Source organism: Hemiscyllium ocellatum, chromosome 15 (assembly GCF_020745735.1).
Source record: "Hemiscyllium ocellatum isolate sHemOce1 chromosome 15, sHemOce1.pat.X.cur, whole genome shotgun sequence".
Classification (NCBI taxonomy): domain Eukaryota; kingdom Metazoa; phylum Chordata; class Chondrichthyes; order Orectolobiformes; family Hemiscylliidae; genus Hemiscyllium; species Hemiscyllium ocellatum.
The window spans coordinates 51,888,428-51,908,568 of record NC_083415.1 but is presented as its reverse complement, the minus strand read 5'-3'; the positions used below and the strand labels follow the sequence as shown (position 1 = coordinate 51,908,568).

Genomic DNA, 20,141 nt, shown 5'->3' with positions numbered 1-20,141 from the left:
TGAATGTGGAACTTGGTGCTTAGATGAGGGGCAATTACTGAACCAGTCACTGGATTGGAGCAGTAGCTCAACAGAGTGAGCTACTGGAAAGGAAGTTGGAGTCAGGAGCCAATTCTGATTTCTGGCCTGAGGCAAAAAACAATCAATTCAATTAGCGTGAAGTGAAACTCAGCATTGAGTCTGAACTATGATTAGTATTAGCACGTACCATGACACAAAGGCAATTGTTAAGGTTCACGGACACAAGAGTGTTTAGGAACGTTTCCCCTGAAGTCTTCGATTGTCTGCCATAAAATGGCAACATTTTCCAGCTGTACCTAAACGGAAAAAGAATTCGGCATGATATGTAAAGTTGGGTTATCTCAAGATTTCCAGCTACATGTCACACTTCAGCACATATTTTGGGTTGACATTTGAATGCAATATTAAGAAAATGATGTTTCTTGGCATTGATGTCTTGACTTTGTAGTTGGCAAAGTGATAACCCTATTTCCCAAAGTGTGACAATAAACACTTATTCCTTAAACAATACCACCTTAATACGATTGATCATTCATCTCAGTTGTTTATAAGATATTGCAAGTACATATCTGTTAAATTGGCTTGTGACATAATTTTAGTGTAATGATGAAATTTGTGTGAATTACTTTAACATGTATTGCTGTAAATTTAGGAAGGTACTACAGGATTTTAAGTGCTGATGCAAAAATTATAGTTTTAATGGTTATCTTAATAGGATACCATTAGATCAATTCATTAAAAGCACAGCAATAGAGATTCAAGTGAAGATTATGCTTTATGCAGGAACTTTTCTCTCCTTCTTGGCCAGACAGAAGGAGAGAAAACCTGGAGACTACAATCTTTAAAAGGTTTCTGCCGAATTTTACAGAATTTAAAGACCAAGAAGGACAGGGAGAGAATAAACTATCCAGCAAAAAAAAATCGAACAAGGAGGAATAACATTAATTTGTGGGCAGTGACAAAATAGTGCAATATCAGTGCCCATTTTATGCCTGGTGAAGTGGTCAATCTTCCACAAACAGGTGCATGAGAGTTGCCCTGTTTGCACTCTTAAGCACCGTCTAAAAGATTGCACTGCATGACTTCCTACTTCCTAAGCTGCAGTGGCTGCAGAAGGGTAGACTTTGGAATCAACTAAAGTAAGCCTATATAATAATTCCAACTATCAGTTTGGAAATGCAACCAAGAGTTGTTTCCCAATCTATTCCAATTCACTAGCCGACTTCAATCAAGCTCATACTCTTTTTATAGCATCGACAGTCAACTTACCCCTCAGCATAACATGCATTCATGATTCAGCCTTCAACTAATGTCTTGCTACATTTTTCATAATTTCATATGTAATTTCACTATAAAGTAGCTGCCTCATGCAATCTCTTATTGACATTTGGATTAATCTACAAAATGTCTCATTGTATCCTTTATCTTTCAATTGAGAGTTGTTTATTTTCTTGTTCCATCAGACCTGAACAAAACATTTTTGTATCTAAAAGCTCTAGTTCCTTTTAGGGTGACATACTAACATAACACAATAAAGCAGGGAAAAGGGGAAGACACAGGTCTCACATTTGTTAGTTCGGGACCAGCGTCCATTTGGTCCCAATACTTCTTCCCTTTCTCAGAACCACACACACTTACACACATCGGTCACCTATATTATACTGCACACTTTGCTGAAAGGCTCACAGCAAGCATTCTCTGGATTTCATTCCTCTTCTGTCACTGTAGGCTAGAGAGAGCAATTTTCCAATAGCAGCACAGATTAATTAGTGATGTTTAAGACATAGCACAAAGTGAGGCAAATATACAAGAAATTGATTGTTGCCATCAATAGTCACATTGTAGTTTCTGGACAACCATATACAGTTTCTATTGCTCTTGCGAGGATAAGAAAATCAAAGAGGTGATGCTGACTTACATGTCAGTCATTTACTTGAAAATGATGTAGCTGCACTATGATGTAGCAACAGTAACTCCATCGTGAACTGGAGGCATAAAGCTGATGTTGCTTGCCAGTGACAATATAATGCTAACATCTCACAATATTTCATCAGAAGTCCTTCCACCACAGCCTACAGAGGCAGCCAATGGACATGTGGCAGGTAGATGCACCAAGGCCTGTAGATGTGATCATGGTGTAAAATTGATAGCTGCCAATTTGACTCAGGGACCAATGCTCTCAATTTTATTCAGTTATTTCATTTAATATTATCCATTTTTAACTATGAAATAAGACCATAAGACATAGGAGCAGATATTAGACCATTCAGTCCACTGAGTCTGCTCCACTATGCAATCATGGCTGATACGTTTCACAATTCCATTGTCCCACTTTCTCCCAGTAATCCTTAATCCCCTTGATACTTAAGATTAGATTAGATTACATTACAGTGTGGAAACAGGCCCTTCGGCCCAACAAGTCCACACCGACCCGCCGAAGTGCAACCCACCATACCCCTACATTTACCCCTTACCTAACACTACGGGCAATTTAGCATAGCCAATTCACCTGACCTGCACATCTTTGGACTGTGGGAGGAAACCGGAGCACCCGGAGGAAACCCACGCAGACACGGGGAGAATGTGCAAACTCGACACAGTCAGTCGCCTGAGGCAGGAATTGAACCTGGGTCTCAGGCGCTGTGAGGCAGCAGTGCTAACCATTGTGCCACCGTTAAGAACCTATCTCCGTTTTAAAAAACTCAATAGGCTGGCCTCTGAGCCTTCTGTGGCAATGAATTCAATAGATTCACCACTCTCTAGCTGAAGAAGCTTCTCCTTACCTCCATTCTAATAGGTCTTCCTTTTATTTTACACATCCAAATCAACTCCCATTTCAATCATTTACTTTATCTTAATTTCCCAACCATAATGGGACCCTGGGGCTTGCAGTCAAATATCTTGTGGTTTCCTTAGTTCCCAAAGAATTCCTTTTCATACATTAATTCCTCATCTATGCCTGTTCTACTGAAATACTGAAAATGTTTTCCTCGGTAATTTTTCAGTGACTACAAACTATGATTTATTCCCAAAATTATTTCCAAAGTAATAATTTAAAGAAAACCAAGTTAGAAGCTATTTTCAGAAGTTTTTAAAAAGTCACTAATAAACTCCTTTCATTTTTTTTTAAGAATTCCAGCACACACAAGCTCCCTTAACTCATATCACAGGTGTCAAAGAAAAATATTGATTCAAGCATAGAAAAATGCTATTACTGGATCATTGCAGTTGATTTCTTAAAATTTTATCTCCAGTATTATTGTTCAGTTTAACATTGAAACTAAGATGACTTCAAAAGAGTTTGAAAATTTTTCAGCAATTTGCTCATTTCGCTTTTTAAAAAAAATTCTAGCTGTTGATTATCCAATTTGCATTTGTACAGTTTTTGAACTTATGGCTCAACTAATTTCATTGCTACTTACTGATATCTTAAGGGGCTTTTAGATAAGCACATGAATAAGCAAGGAAGGGAGGGACTGTTATGAAGTTGAATGCATGTACTGTACCTTTAAAAGAGACAGAGAGAGAGAGAGTCAGAGAGTGAGAGTGAGAGTGAGAGTGCGAGAGCGAGAGCATGCAGTTCTGAATGGAGAGCTTACAAGAGCAATCTCAGAGCGCACTGGAAAATTGAAAATAAGTAACATTTCACTGCGAAATAGATACCCGAGTTGGTTGCTATTTTGACAACAATTCAAATTTAAACAGTTTAAATTTTGCCCCAGTATACTAAAACCCAACTGAGTCTGAATTTATTATTTTGCAAACATTGAACCAATGAGATGATCCGATGTTTGGGGTATTAAAAAAAAAGGCAGGCCGTTTGAAAGACAAGTAACTGCCGTCGAGAAAGACCCAAGATATTGAAACACATTGTCAAAAGGTACCTTTTCACATGAAACATATTCGCAGTAAAACAAAGACAGCGACCTTGGGAGATCTTCAGCCAAAGGAAGAAAGACACCAAAGCTGTATTGTTTTGAAATTAAGTTGATGTAATTTTAATAAGAGTTTTATTGGAACAGTATATTGTTGAAGAGTTGGAGGCAGGTAATAAGCAGTTAAGAGAAAGGGGGGATTAGAGTAGTGAATAGTTGCTGCTTAATGTTCACTTTTGGAGTTAAAGAATAAATTGATACTATTTTCTTTAAATAGTGGAATTTGGGAGTTCTGTCACTCATGCTTTAACAGATCACAAAGTGAGGTGAGCTTTTCTGGGTGTGTAGTTTAATTAACAGAAGGGTTCACCGCTGTGTCGTAACTGGGATATAGACCAGATGCAGACAGAAGGGATTACTGTAACTTGGTATCATGTTTGGCACAACTGCGTGGGGCGAAGGGTCTGTTCCTGTGCTGTACTGTTCAATGTTTGGTATATTGTTATTCACTTGTGATGAGTTACAGCTTTCAGTACGTAAAAGCTCGATAAGTGAAAGTGTGACTGAAATCTGCAAACGTCATGGAATAACAACGCATAAGACTCCGGCATAGGTAGAGTAGGCACAGCCAAGAAACTAGTCTTTCACCAATTTCACAGCAAATGAGTCATGGGGAGGACTCAGAGGCATGAGAGTGTAGCAGAAAACATCAAACCATTTGATTCGAAATAGTAGCAGGAAGCAATGCTATAATGTATATTCCAAAATCAGCCACAAAAAAACAGACAAGCCAGAGAAAAATTGTAGGATTAACTAAGAGCTCCCAAATATGTTATCATGTATTACCTGCTTAAAAAGAATCTGATAATAAAAAAAGTTCCAATTACTCCAGAATAATTAGTATAACTAAAACAATGGCTAAATACAACATATGAGATCAACTATTCCTTCAATACAACAGTGACTAAACTTCAAAAGCATATCAGTTGTAAAGCATGGAATGTCATGAAGTGCTACTTAAGTGTAAGTCACACATTATTTATGTCAACCATTTATTTTCATTTTGGAAACTGGTATATAGCATCTTATGACTGCACCCTTCTCTCAAGCCTCAACAATTATTCTGAAGGCAGGGAACAGGCATCATCGACCCGAGGTTAATCTTGGAAATTAGAGTAGGTTCAGTTTGTGATTTCTAAATGAGGTATGAGTATCAAGTGAACATCAGTGTGTGTAATCTTCAACCTCTCAGATTTACATTGATGCTGTAAATTCTACCAATCCATTACATCTGTGTCGGTCTTGTCAAGTGGAATTGTCTGCTTTAATCCCATTGTGGAAGAAATCTGCATTCACTATCTGAACACGATTTTTCCTCATCACAAGCTATATGGTGAATTATTTAAAACTGGTTACTGTAGGTTTTACCTAAACAAAAGAGAAAATAAACTCCAATACCACATCAAGGAAAGAGCTTTCAAAGCAATATACTGTTTGCCTGCTCCTTGAGTTATTAGTACAATAATAACATGCAGTTGGGCTTTGTTAATGCAATGGTTTCTACCTGAGAAAAAAAATTGTCAAAGCATTTACTTAATTATACAAATAAACTGCATAGCAGGTTTAAAATATGGATATGGTTTCTTGAAAAAGGGACACCATCTTCACAAAAATTCACTTAGAAGATTAATGCTGTCATCTTCAAACACCTATAACCTTGCTCTGTCCCAAGTTGGTGAACTACCTTGGCATCAAGGTCCTGTCCCAGCTGGACAACTCTGATATTGGTCCATTCTTGGTTTCCTGTCCTTTCCATTCAATCTCGTTCAGCTACCTCACCTCTAACATTCAGAAATTCCTTCCAAGTTATTAATACATTTAGTGTATTTTCAGGCTATAAAATTAATTTCTCAAAATCGGAGGCTATGCCAATGGGTGGCCTGGCAAGTATATCCCACTTATTGGACGGATCCCACTTTTCCTTTTGGTGGTCCCTGGAGGGTTATTTTATATTTAGGCATTTTTATTACCCCAGTATTTGGTCAGTTATACAAGGCTAACTTTGTGCATTTACTGGAAAGGATAAGGCAAGACCTCCAGCGATGGGGAGACCTTCCAATTTCTTGGCTAGGTAGAATTAAAATGAATGTCCTGCCCCATCTCCTATCCCCTATGAGAATGTTTCTGGTGATGCTGCTGAGACCGGCACTACGTAAATTATATGGCTAGTTGGGTTCCTTTATCTGGAATCATAGACGGCCCCTCATTAAGCTGAAGAAGGTGCAACTTCCACAGGCAAGGGGAGGATTGGATTTCCCAGATTTTAGAAAATATCAGTTAAGTTCCCTATTAGGTTACATAGCTGATTGACTGTGGGTCAGACAAGACCCAATCTGGCTGGACATCGAGGCCTCTCAAGTAAAATGCCCACTTGTTAACCTTTTATTTTCAGACCAGGGGAAAATCATTACGGACCACTGTAAAAACCCTATAATACTAAACACAATTAAAGCTTGGAATATAATGCGGCAAAATGAGGGCAACTCACATAAAACATCCCCCTATACTCCGACAGTGGGAGCATGGGGATTTCAACCGGGGCTGACAGATGCCACTTTCAAATTCTGGAGATCCAGGGGTATCTCATGTTTAGGGGATCTGTTTAAAGGGGTCCTGATGTCTTTTGAACAGCAGTGTCAGAAATTTGGATTACCTAATGGAGACCTCTTTTGATACTTCCAAATTCGAGATTATATACAGAAGAAGACTACGTTATTAGGTAGCCTTTATAAGTCAGATAGAGAACATAGAGGGCTGTGGCCAATGGGGGTATCTTCTGTCAGTACTATTTATCATTTATTACATGATGAAGTATCAGGAGATATGGACAATCTGCTTAAAACATGAGATCAGGATTTGGGACTAGAAATCTCTGTAGAAATGTGGAATGACATTTGGGAAAATGCCAGAAGAATCACCATCTGCAATAGAACTCAGGCCATTCAGCTGAAGATACTTCATAGGGCCCATATAGCACCAGATCAATTGGCAAAATTTAAGGCAGGAGCATCTCCAATGTGTCCCAAATGTAAAGTAGAGGTGAGCACTCTTGTACATTGCTTATGGACCTGTCATAAGATCCGAAGATATTGGACTAAAGTAGCAAGTGCTCTGACAGAAATCTTAGGAACGGAAATTAGAGTGGACCCTGTATCTCTCCTTTTGGGCTTTTCAAACCTACCCTCCCTGGATATGCACGGGAAGAGATTATTTTCTATTCTTTCTTTCTGCGCAAGGAAAAATATTTTGGTAAACTGGGTGGCTGAGGGCCCCCCTGGACTTTCGAATTGGCAGAGATTAATCATGGAATTTATTCCCCTTGACTTCCTTCCAAATATGGTGTACCAAAAGACCGAATTATTCCATAAAATATGGCAGCCCTTCTTGAATTATATAAATACAGATATTTCGGCCATCCTAACAAGGGCTTTTATTTAATTGAGATGACGAACCTGGCTGGTCCTGGCCCCTTGGGAGAGGAATCCTGCATGAATACAGGGTTTTGTTACAATTTGATGTTAATACATTCCGAGCATGTATCTCACTACCCAATTTCTGTGTTATCCGTCGGTTTTTGTTTTATTTTATTTGAATAATGTAGGAGACTTAATCATATACTCTGGTTAGTTGTAGGTTAGATTGGTAGTTAGTTAGTTTTGGTTTTGGTTTTTTTTCTTGGTATTTTTCTTTTGTTAAATTTTGGTTATTATTTATTTAAGATATAATTGTATATCAATGTTGATACTTGGGTTTTTAAAAAATATTTTGTAAACTTGTAAAAATGTTAAATTTTCAATAAAAATATCTATATTTAAAAAAAAAGAAATTCCTAAAAAAATCCGGTGATCCATTTCCATGCTACTTTCAAAAGACAACTAAAAACTTCTCGTTTTTCAATCCTGTTTGTTAAACCTATTCTATTTATTATTTTGTCCCATTCTGTCAACATAGCCTCTTTTAAAAAGGAGTACCTTTTGGAACTCTATAACTGTAAGCTGTTCAAGTTACTTTTGATTATTGTGCCAAAGGATGAGAATCTTCAAAGACCATGACACCCCTGATGATCTTAAGATCCTTGTTATAAGACAGTCTATATGCTCCGAAACGTGGACTACATTTGGATGTCACTTCAATGTCTGCTGTTTGAGATGGATTCTCCACATCAGCTAGAATGACAGGTGTACTAACATCATTCAGCTGACTTATAGAAAGCTCCTGTATGAAGGACAATCGTTTGAGAACCCCTGATGGCAAGAGTAAGTACAAAACAGGAATGGGAGAAAGGAATGCCAGTGATTTCAAGGCCATGGACCAATTCCCCTTGCAGAAACACCTGCCAAATGTGTGGTCAATGATCCAGCTCATCAACCACGCAAGGATCCACAGAACCCATGACCAGTGACATGGAATTTCTGAAGTGGACAATCAAAATTTTTACTAAGCGACTGCCAATGATTATGCACCATATTCCAACTCTTATGCAAAAGTCAGTAAAATGTCCCTCCTCCAATCTCTCAAAAAAACATCCGTAATTAGTCTAGAATTTCATGTATGATTTGAACCCATCGTAGTGATTGTAATGAGGTCAACCAGGTGGACTTCATAGAATATGGGTTTCCTAACTGGGGTTGTTAATCTGATATAATTAGGGAGCCCTGGCTAACAGACAAACAGGAGATACACCTGTTGTCTTTCACTGTGTTTCACACCGCACACACACAACATGGGTGCTGGGGAAAATATAAGCACTACTGCTGTTTGGCAGTAGTGTGGGGAATAAAAAAAACCCAGGAGATTTAAATCTCCTTAGTTTAAGGGATGGACTCTGTACTGGCTAGGTTACAGTCAGTGTGTTGCTGCTGCTGTTGGTTTCTGCTTTTTTGGGGGGGGCGCGGGGGGAACCCGATTCCTGAACAGGCTGACTTATTTAGCCACTTTGTTAAATGGTATTCCTTTTTATTGAGGACTGATTTCTAAACTGCCTGATCTACACAATGAATATGTTTCAGGTGTAACTCAGTTCTTATTAGGGAACTGTTGTTTCACTGGCTGGTTACAGCCTGTATGTTACTCTTTTCTCTTTGAGAAAAGGATAATGTTGATTTTGAGGCAGGGCTTAGTTTTCACACTAACTTTGTTTTTTGATGTTTGGACTGAGCCCTTGTGAGAAAATACATCTTATCAGATGAGCTGTTCCTGTGGGTAGCCCTGACCCTGGCACTGGGCCTCTGGAAAGACTAAACACCTGTGTGTATGCTGGGAGGTGAGCACTTGCTGCATCCTGGAGTTTGGTAGTAGACCCTGCCTTTGGGAATAGACTAAACTCTTCCAAGTTAACTGCACCTTTACAATGTAATGTGTTCCTGTGAGTGGGCCAAGACTCTATGGAGACTGAACACCTGTGTGCAGTGGGGTGTGCAACTACTGCCTTCAAGAATGGACTCTGCCCTTGGTTGTGGACTCTGGCTTTAGTAATGGACTCTGCAGTTTGGAGTGGACTCCATTTCTGACCAGGCATTTTGTACATTGGAGTGGATTCTGTTCCTGTGAATGGGCTCTACATTTTGAAGAGAACTGTTTATGGTAATAGACTTTGTGAAACAGAAAGGGCTCTTGTTGCTTGTTGAGTTTACCACTTTCACTGTCTTGTATGTCCCTGGGTCTGGCAGGCCTTACTGTGAGCTGAGAGGCTCATTGGTCGTACTGAAACCTGTCACCCCAAGAGTCAGAGGGTGGTAGGCCGTCCTGTGAACCTGACTGTGGGTAGGCTGCCCTGAAAGCTGGAGGGTAGGTAGTCCACCTTGATGCCCATTGCCCTGAGAGCCGGAAGGTGAGTGAACTGTTGAGCGCTATCGTCCCAATAAGGGGCAATTGGGACGTACTGTCCAGAGGTGGTCAGAAGGTCTGTCAGAGTGGCCGAGAACCAGAAGGTTTAGGGACAGGTCAAAATCTACAAGGCCTGTGGGCGGTCCTCATGTGCTATTGTCCCAGGGAAGGGGACAGGCTATCCTAGAGGTGGCTGGAAGGTGGGAGGAATGGGTGATCTGTATTTCATGCACTTTTTTTTTAAAGTAATTAGATTGTCTTGTATGTATTTGTCATTGTTATTGTATTACGATGATAAATTGGGATTTCAGGTTTGTCCTCATTTCCCTTAAAACTGGTTGAATAGTAGGTTTTGGGGTCTTGTTTTGCTGCTCCTCTCCCTCGTAAATTGTGTTAGTTTGTATACAGCTGTTAATGTTAATTGTTTTATAAATTATGTATTAAAATGAAAAATAGCCAGGGAAAAAATAAACAGGTGATAAAGTGAATAAAGATTTCTACACGTTATTTTTCACTGTCTCACACCTGCACACATACATGAGTGCTGGGGAAAATATAAGCACTACTGCTGTTAGGGGGGTGGTGTGGGGAATGAAAAATAGAGATTTAGAATCTGCTTAGTTTAGGGGACTGACTCTGTGCTGGCTGGGCCACAGTCAGTATGTACTGTTAACCTGGGACAATCCAGAAAGCCCTGGCTGACCGATATAACCAGGACATTTAGAATCCCCTCAGTTTAGCAGACTGACTGTGCTGGCTAGTGCTACTATCAGTGTGTTACTGCTGCTGTTGGCTTTTGCTACTTTTTTGTGTGCGGAGGGAGGGTAAACACCGTATTCCTGAACTGGCTGAATTATTTAGCCAGTTTGTTAACTGGTATTCCTTTATTGTGGACTGATTTCTAAACTGCCTGATCCACACAGTGAATGTGTTTCAGGTGTAACTCAGTTCTTGTTAGGGAACTGTTGTTCACTGGCTGGTGACAGTTTGTGTTATCATTTTCTCTCTTACTTTTGAGAAAAGGACAATGTTGGTTTTGTGGCAGGGCTTACCTTTGCATTTGATTTTTTTTGTTTTTTGTATGCATCTTCACTTTTTTGATGTTTGGACTGAGCCCTTGTGAGAAAATACAACTTTCCAGATGAGCTGTTCCTGTGTGAATAGGCCTGATCCTATGACTAGGCCTCTGCAAAGACTGAACACCTGTGTGCGCGCTGGGAGGTCAGCACTTGCTGCATCCTAGAGTTTGGGAGTGGACCAACCCCCTGAGAGTTAACTGCACCTTTACAATGTACTGTGTTCCTGTGAGAGGGCCTGGTTCTCCAAGGATGGGCCAGGACTCTGTAGAAACCTATGTGCTGTGGGGTGTGCATTTGCTGCCTTCAGGAGAGGATTCTGCCTTTGGTTGTGGACTCTGCAGTTTGGAGTAGACTCTCATTCAGACAATGAACTTTGTATAGTGGAGTGGATTCTGTTCCTGGGAATGTGCTGGAAGGCAGGTAGGCCATCCCCAGCACTATCAACCCAGGCAAGTACCAGGGCAGGCTCACCTTGAGGTGGCTGTATGGTGCGAAGGTAGTTTAGGGAAGCTGGGAAATGGGTAGGCCGTCCTGATCACTCTCACCCTGGGGGGTTAGGGGAAACAAGACTGGCTGTCCTAGAGGTGGCTGGAAGATGTCAGGGCAGACAGAGAGCCAGAAGGGGCATGGGGCAGGCTGCTTTACAGTGGCTAGAAGGTGCGAGGGATGGATGGACTGCTGGGGGCTGGGGGCGGGGGGGGGGGGTCTGTATTCTATGCATTTTTTTTAGATCTAATTGGACTGTCTTGTATGCATTTGTTACTGTTTTGTGATGACAGTGGGATCTGAGGTTTGTTCTCATTTCCCTGAAAATTGGTTTTGGGGGGGAGGGGGGGGGAAAGAGGGAGAAGAGACGTGGGTGCATCTCCCCATCAAGCCAGCAGCTAAAGGGGGCGCAGTGGTAGTCTGGTGTACTGACCTCTACACCGCTGAAGCCAGAGGCCAACTCGAGGACACCACTTCCTACCGTCCCCTCGACCGTGACCCCACCCCCATCACCAAACCATCATCTCCCAGACCAGACAGAACCTCATCACCTCAGGAGATTTCCCACCCAAAGCTTCCAACCTCAGTTCAGGAACCCCGCACTGCCCGATTCTACCTCCTTCCCAAGATCCACAAGCCTGACCACTCCATACCGACCCACTGTCTCAGCATGCTCCTGCCCCACGAACTCATTTCTACCTACCTCAACACTGTCCTATCCCCTCTAGTCCAGGAACTCCCCACATACGTTCGAGACACCATCCACTCCCTCTACCTCCTCCAAGGCTTCTGTTTCCCCAACCCCCAAGCCTCATCTTCACCATGGATATCCAATCCCTCTACACCTCCATCCGCCATGACCAGGACCTCCAAGCTCTCCGTTTCTTCCTCTCCCAACGTCCCCAACAGTACCTTTCCACCGACACACACATTCGTTTGGCCGAACGGTCCTCACCCTTAACAATTTCTCCTTTGAATCCTACCACTTTCTCCAGACCAAAGGGATAGCCATGGGCACACGTATGTGCCCCAGCTATGCCTGTCTCTTTGTTGGCTACGTAGAACAGTCCATCTGTTACACCAGCACCACTCGCCACCTCTTCCTCCGCTACAATGATGACTGCATTGACGCCACCTCATGCTCCCGCAAGGAGGTTGAGCAATTCATCAACTTCACCAACACATTCCACCCTGACCTTTAAATTTACTTGAACCATCTCTGACACCTCCCTCCCCTTCCTGGAACTCTCCATCTCCATTAATGACGACTGATTTGACACCAACATCTTTTACAAACCCACCGACTCCCACAGCTACCTGGATTACACCTCTTCCCACCCTACATCCTGCAAAAATGCCATCCCGTATTCCCAAAGCCTCCGCCGTATCTGCTCCGAGGAGGACCAGTTCCACCACAGAACACACCAGATGGTCTCCTTCTTTAGAGACCGCAATTTCCCTTCCCACGTGGTTAAAGATGCCCTCCAACGCATCTCGTCCACATCCCGCACCTCTGCCCTCAGATCCCACCCCTCCAACCGTAATAAAGACAGAACGTACCTGGTGCTCACCTTCCGCCCTACCAACCTTCGCATAAACCAAATCAACCGACATTTCCGCCACCTCCAAACGGTCCCACCACCAGGGATAGATTTCCCTTCCCACCCCCTTTGCGCCTTCCGCAAAGACCGTTCCCTCTGTGACTACCTGGTCGGGTCCACGCCCCACCCCTCCCACCCTCCTGTCCTGGCACCATCCCCTGCCACCACAGGAATTGCAAAACATGCGCCCACACCTCCTCTTTCACCTCCATCCAAAGCCCTAAAGGAGCCTTTCACATCCAAAGTTTTACCTGCACGTCCACTAATATCATTTATTGTATCCGTTGCTCCCGATGCGGTCTCCTCTACATTGGGGAGACTGGACGCCTCCTAGCAGAGCACTTTAGGGAACATCTCTGGGACACCCACACCAATCAACCACACCGTCCTGTGGCCCAACATTTCAATTTCCCCTTCCACTCTGCTGAGGACATGGAGGTCCTGGGCCTCCTTCACCGCCGCTCCCTCACCACCCGAACCTGGAGGAAGAACGCCTCGGAACACTTCAACCCCAGGGCATCAATGTGGACTTCAACACTTTCCTCATTTCCCCTCTTCCCCACCCCCACCACCTCATCCCAGTTCCAAACTTCCAGCTCAACACTGTCCCCATGACTTGTCCTACCTGCCTATCTTCTTTTCCACCTATCCACTCCACCCGCCTGCCTGACCTATCACCTGCATCTCCTCCCCAACTCATCTATTGTACTCAATGCTACTTTCTCCCCACCCCCACCCTCCTCTCATTTATCTCTCCACCGTTCAGGCACTCTGCCTGTATTCCTGGTGAAGGGCTTTTCCCCGAAACGTCTATTTTACTGCTTCTCGGATGCTGCTTGAACTGCTGTGCTTTTCCAGCACCACTAATCCAGAATCTGTTAATGTTAATTGTTTTGTAAACTGTATTGTTCAATAAAATTTTGATAAAAGGAGATTAAATGATTAAAGATTCATACATTTGTGTCTTTCACTGTACCTCACACCTTTACGCACACACACACAACATGGGTGCTGGGGAAAATATAAGCACTACTACTGTTAGACAGTAGTGTGGAGAATTAAAAAAGAGAGATTTAAATCTCCTTCATTTAGGAGATGGACTCTGGGCTAGCTGGGCCACAGTCAGTGTGTATCTGGGACAATCAGGGAAACCACTGGCTGACTGATATCACCAAGACATTTAGAATCCCCTCTGTTTAGGGGACTGACTGTGTGCTGACTGGGCCAGCATGTTACTGCTGCTATTGGTTTCTGCCTTTTTTTGTGTGGGGGGAGGGGGGGACAAAACCCAATTCCTGAACTGGCAGAATTATATATCCAGTTTGTTAACTGGCAATATTCCTTTTTTTTAATTTTTAAACTGCCTGATTTACACTGTGTTGCAGGTGTAACTCCGTTCCCGTTAAGAAACTGTTGTTTCACTGGCTGGTTACAACCTGCGTGTTACTCTTTTCTCTTTTATTTTGAGAAAAGGACAATGTTGGCAATTTAGGGCAGGGCTTAGCCCTTGCATTGTGGTTTTCTTTGTTTTTTGCATGTGTTTTCACTTTTTTGGTGTTTGGACTGAGCCCCTGTGAGAAAATGCATCTTTCCAGGTGAGCTCTTGGGCGGCGTGGTGGCACAGTGGTTAGCACTGCTGCCTCACAGCCCCTGAGACCCAGGTTCAATTCCTGACTCAGGCGACTGACTGTGTGGAGTTTGCACGTTCTCGCTGTGTCTGTGTGGGTTTCCTCTGGGTGCTCCGGTTTCCTCCCACAGTCCAAAGATGTGCGGGTCAGGTGAATTGGCCATGCTAAATTGCCCGTAGTGTTAGGTAGGGGTAAATGTAGGGGTATGGGTGGGTTGCGCTTCAGCGGGTCGGTGTGGGCCTGTTTCCACACTAAGTCTAATCTAATCTCTCCCTGTATGGTAGGCCTGGCACCTTGTGGGTGACTAGGCCTCTGTAAAGATGAAACACTGATGTGTGCTAGAAGATGAGCAATTGTTGCATCGTGGAGTGGACTAAACCCTTGAGTTAACTTTGCCTTGACAAAGTACTATGTTCTTTGTGAGTAGGCCTGATCCTCTGGACGGACCAGGCCTCTATGGAGACTGAACATGTGCCTGTGTGTGTTGTGGACTCTGTCTTTGGTAGTGGACCAAACCCCTGTGAGTTAATTGCAGCTTCACAATGTATTGTGTCCCTATGAGTGGGCTTGGCTCTCTATGTATGGGCCAGACTCTATATGGAGACTGAACACCTGTGCGTGGACTGCAGGTATGCATTTGCTGCCTTGGTACTGGAATCTGTATTGTGAAGATTTTGTGAATTCTGCTAAACATAATCAATTACAAAACCCACATAGCTTAAGTGCGGGCCAGTCAGTATGTGGGGCAACTGGGAGCTGGAGGATTGATGGCCAGCCTGGGAGAAAGCAGGCTGGGGGAGTGATCTGTTAGTATACGGGGTGGCTGGGGATTTGGCAGCCAACAGCATCCGTGTAGGAAAGTTAGTTGGGGGGGGGGGGGGGGGGGGGGGGCAGCCCGTACGCAGGCTGGCTAACTGGGGGCCAGAGGGTCGATGACCGACCTGGAGGAAAGCAGGGCGGGAGGAGCCTGTCAGCATCGTCATCAACCCTCTGGCCCCCAGCCAGCCCTTGCATTTTGGTTTTCTTGGTTTTTTTTTACTGTTTTCGCATTTTTGGTGTCTGGACTGAGCCCTTGTAAGAAAATGCATCTTTCCAGATGAGCTGTTCCTGTGGATAAGCCTGGACCTTGTCAGTGGACAAGGCCTCTGTAAGGGCTGAACATGTGTGTGCACACTGGGAGGTGAGCATCTGCTGTGTCCTGGAGTTTGGGAGTGGATCAAACCTCTGTTAACTGCACCTTCACAATGTACTGTGTTCCTGGTTCTCTGTGGATAATGAAGGGCTTTGGCCCGAAACGTCGATTTTACTGCTCTTCAGATGCTGCCTGAACTGCTGTGCTTTTCCAGCACCACTAATCCAGAATCTGGTTTCCAGCATCTGCAGTCATTGTTTTTACCACTCTGTGGAAAAGCCAGGCCTCTATGGAGACTGAACACATGGGTGTGCGCGCTTTGGGGGTGTGTATTTGCTACTTTCGGGAGTGCACTCTGTATACCGTTTTTGGTTGTGGACTCAATCTCTGACAATGTATTCTGTATTGGGGAGTGGACTCTGCACCTGGGAATGTACTCTACCATAAACAGTTCTCTTCAAAATGCAATGAACTCTGTACCAGAAAGGACTGTTTGTTGATAATTGACTCTGGCTTGTAGCTTGTTAGGTTTATATATGTGCACGGTCTTGTGTGTCCCAGGGTCTGGTATGCCTCACTGGGAGGTTCAGAGGTCATCCAGAAAGCTGGCACTCCGAGAGTTGGAGGGTGTTGGGGAATCCTGTACACCAGAATTCTGAGCGCTGTCATTTTGAGAAGGGGTTATCATGACAGGCTGTCCCAGAAGTGGCCAGAAAGTGTGTCAGGGCAGCCGAACGCCAGTCAGTGCATAGAGGCAGGCTGAGATGTGGAAAAGCTTGTGGGCTGCCCTGTGCGCAGTCATCCCAGGGAAGTGGACAGGCTGTCCTAGGTGATGGCCGGAAGGTGTGCAAGGGCAGTCCACAGGCTGGATGGCACATCGGGGTGGGTGAGAGCCAGAAGGCAGGTAGGTTGCTCTCAACGCTGCCATCCTGGGGAGGGATGGGGAAACAGGACAGGCTGTCCTAGAGGTTCCCAGATGTCAGGGCAGCACGAGAGCTGGAAGAGGCAGGATGCCTTCGAGTAGCTGGAAGGTAGGAGGGACTGATGGATTGCTTGGTGGGGGGAAGTGGAAAAGAGTATTCTATGCATATTCAGATCTAATTGGACTGTCTTGTATGCATTTGTTACTGTTTTGTGATGACACTGGAATGAGGTTTGTCCTCATTTCCCTGAAAACTGGTTGAACAGTAGGATTCGGGGCTGGCTTTGCCATACCTCTCCCTTGTAAATTACTGTTAGTCTGTATACAGCTGTAAATGCTAATTGTTTGTAAGACGTATTGTTTAATAAAATAACATATATAACCAGGAAAAAAAAGTAAACAGGAGTGGCAGAGGCTCTGTTCACTCTGAAAGGTGTCTCTGAGGAAGCTTCATCAGTGTCAAGGGCTCTCCATGTGTAAATAAAGGGTGATTCAGTGATGGGAGAACGGCCGCTGTAATGTTACTTCACCGCTGTTGAAATTTCGGCAAGGGAGGAAGGCATGGAGATCAGAGACTAGTTGTTGGTTGGTCCATCACCAGTTTCTTGCCAGGCAGAGGGAGCTAAAAATTCAGGGGAAGAGATACTGAGCACTTGGACAAATACGAACGAACGAACCATAAAGAGTCTAAATGGATGTCTAAAGTATATGTCATGTGCCAATTTTAGTTAATTGGCGTTACCGCAGATGGTTCTCAAAAATAATCACACTTTTAATGTGAAATGCTTGAGCTGAATTGCATACATTTCTCGGGTCAAATCATGTTCTACAAACTGATATATTAATGTGGTGGAGTATTGAGTAACAAGGAATTCTTTTGATATTTATGTACATGTTGGTTCCTAAAGCATAGTGGACTAACATATGAAATATGGACATCCAGAAGACACTCGAAAGAGGAGAGATTACTACTCTCAATGTGGCTTGATTTCCTAAAACTACATCTATCAATCTCAGTCTTAGGATAACTGCTGGGTCAAATTGATATGTTATCAAGCATATACTAGATTTCTGTTATAGTTTGTGTGAAGTCATTCCCGATTTTCACACCTGCAATGTTTCAGCATCAGGATTGTTCTAATTTATTACAGCCTTCAGATAATTCTTAACAATGTTGTAAAGATTTAGCTCAATGCATTCCACCAACATCACCCATAAATAAGGACCAATGATCAATACTATTGCAAGATTATTTCACAACTTAAATTGATTTTTGAACGATAATGGCATACACCATTGTTCCAAAACTTCACTTTGACAAGTTTTGAATGGAATTAGCCCTTCGGGACAATCGAAACGTGGAGCTAGTTTAAGGAACAGATATTATGTGCCCTTAATAGATATGTCCCTATCAGGGAGAGTGGAAGTGACAAGCTAAGGGAACGGTGATTTACTACAGAAATTGCATCTCGTTAAGCAGAAGAAGGCTTGTGAGACGATGAGATGAGATGGTTCAAAAGGTGCAATGGAGAGTTACAGATTAGTTAGGAAGGAGTCAGAGAGAGAATTAAGAATAGGAAAGAGAGTTAAGAAGAACAAAGAGGACATGAGCAGTCTTCAACAGGCAGAATAAAGGAGAACCTAAAGCTTTCTATAGGTATGTGAGGAATAAAAAAGGGTAGGGATCGGGCCAAAGACAGGAGGAGGAAGTTGTGTGTGGATTGTACAGAGATCAAAGAGGTGTTAAATAAATATTTTGCATCGGTTTTCACTCAGGAAAAGGAGAATATTGTAGAGGAGAAGAATGAGATACGAGATATTATAAAAGAAAGGATCAAGGTTAATAAGGAGGAGGAGTGAAAATACACAAGTTCCCTGGGCTGGATGGGAGTTATCTGAGGATCCTATTGGAAGCTAGGGAGGTGGTGTTGGTGCTTTTGGCTTTGATATTTGAGTAGTCATTGTCTACAGGTTTAGTACCAAAGGACTGGAAGATTGCAAATGTTGTGCCCTTGCTCAAGAAGGGCAGTAGTCCTAGGTAATTACAGACCAATGAGCCTATTGTAGGAAAAGTCTGTTATAGGAAAAGTTTTGAAAACTATTATGAGAGAGAGGATTTCTAATTATCTAGCAAGCAACAATTTGATTGCAGAAAGTCAACATGGTTTCGTCAAGAGTAGGTCATGTCTCACAAACCTCAGTTTTTTGAGAAGGTGACCAAGCATGTGGATGAGGGTAGGGCAATTGATGTGGTGTACATGAACTTCAGTAAAGCATAGAGGGCGGCACGGTGGCACAGCAGTTAGCACTGCTGCCTCACAGTGCCTGAGACCCGGGTTCAATTCCCGACTCAGGCGACTGACTGTGTGGAGTTTGCACGTTCTCCCCGTGTCTGCGTGGATTTCCTCCGGGTGCTCCGATTTCCTCCCACTGTCCAAAGATGTGCGAGTCAGGTGAATTGGCCATGCTAAATTGCCCGTAGTGTTAAGTAAGGGGTAAATGTAGGGGTATGGGTGGGTTGCGCTTCAGCGGGTCGGTGTGGACTTGTTGGGCCGAATGGCCTGTTTCCACACTGTAAGTAATCTAATCTTATCAAAGGCTTTAGATTAGATTAAGTTCCACATGGTTGGTTGTAGAAAATTGATTGAGGGTGATTTAGCAGTTTGGATTAGAAACTGGCCTTCTGTAAGTGGTGGTGGTTGATGGAAAATATTCAGCCTGGAATCTGGTTGCTAGTGGTGTGCCACAAGGATCTGTTTGGAGACCACAACTGTTTGCCAATTTTATAAGTGACTTAGAGGCAGGCATACTGGATGGGTTAGTAAGTTTGCAGATGACACTAAAGTCAGTAGAGTAGTGGACAGTGTAGAAGAATGTTGCGGGGGACTTGGATAAACTGCAGAATTAGACAAAACAGTGGCAAATGGAGTTCAACACAGATAAATGTGAGGTGATTCACTACGGGAAGAGTAACAAGGCGGCAGAATACTGGGTCAATGGAAAGAATTTTGGTAATGTGCATGGCAGAGGGATCTTGGAGTCCATGTACACAGATCCCTGAAAGTTGCCACGCAGGTTGATAGTGCTGGCACTTTCCCCTGCCACCGCAGGAACTGTAAAACCTGTGCCCACACCACCTCCCTCATCTCTATCCAAGGCCCTAAAGGAGCCTTCCACATCCAAAGTTTTACCTGCACATCCACTAATATCATTTATTGTATCCGTTGCTCCCGATGCGGTCTCCTCTACACTGGGGAGACCGAACGCCTCCTAGCAGAGCGCTTTAGGGAACATCTCTGGGACACCCGCACCAATCAACCACTGCGGCCTGTGGCCCAAAATTTCAACTCCCCCTCCCACTCTGCTGAGGACATGGAGGTCCTGGACCTCCTTCACCACCGTTCCCTCACCAGACACCTGGAGGAAGAACGCCTATCTTCCGCCTTGGAATACTTCAACCCCAGGGCATCAATGTGGACTTCAACAGTTTCCTCATTTCCCCTTCCCCCAC

The 20,141-nt window shown here is 43.5% G+C and overlaps 1 protein-coding gene across 4 annotated transcripts in view; it reads right to left on the bottom strand.

The window, feature by feature from the left end:
* Window positions 1-20,141, bottom strand: part of LOC132822980 (nuclear receptor coactivator 3-like) — a 261,185-nt gene that overhangs the window by 125,613 nt on the left and 115,431 nt on the right. Inside the window, exon 1 of one of the 4 annotated variants that reach the window (XM_060836470.1) lies at window positions 209-260. The exons of the other annotated variants lie outside the window; for them this stretch is intronic. The gene's annotated coding sequence lies outside the window, so the exon portion shown is untranslated. Of the gene's footprint in view, window positions 1-208; window positions 261-20,141 lie in introns of those variants that run through there. 4 annotated transcript variants of the gene reach the window in all.